The following is a 457-nucleotide window of genomic DNA, read 5'->3' as shown; positions in this document are numbered from 1 at the left end:
TTGAGTTTGCCTGACTAAGATTTACAAGATGACCATAGCTTGCTTCAATACTAACAATCTCCGTGGGATCGACCCTTACTCGCGTAAGGTTTATTACTTGGACGACCCAGTGCACTTGCTGGTTAGTTGTGCGAAGTTGTGTAATGCCATGGTATTGAGCTACCAAGTTTTTGGGGCTCATGACCGGGGATTATGAGAGTTGTGGAAAAGTATTGTTCACAATTTCGTGCACCAAGTTTTTGGCGCCGTTGCCGGGGATTGTTCAAGTTTTGAGCAAGCTTTTGGTAACATCAGTGCCAAGATCCAGCAACAACACCAAGTTTTTGGGGTTATTGCCAGGGATTGTTCAAGTTTGGACAACTGACGGTTCATCTTGTTGCTTAGATTAGGTATTTATTTTTTTCGAAATTCTTGAAGATGAATTCTAGAGTTTCATGATGATTTGTTGAAATCTGGC

Source organism: Arachis duranensis, chromosome 6 (genome assembly GCF_000817695.3).
Source record: "Arachis duranensis cultivar V14167 chromosome 6, aradu.V14167.gnm2.J7QH, whole genome shotgun sequence".
NCBI classification, from domain to species: domain Eukaryota; kingdom Viridiplantae; phylum Streptophyta; class Magnoliopsida; order Fabales; family Fabaceae; genus Arachis; species Arachis duranensis.
Note: the sequence above shows the minus strand (reverse complement) of the source record.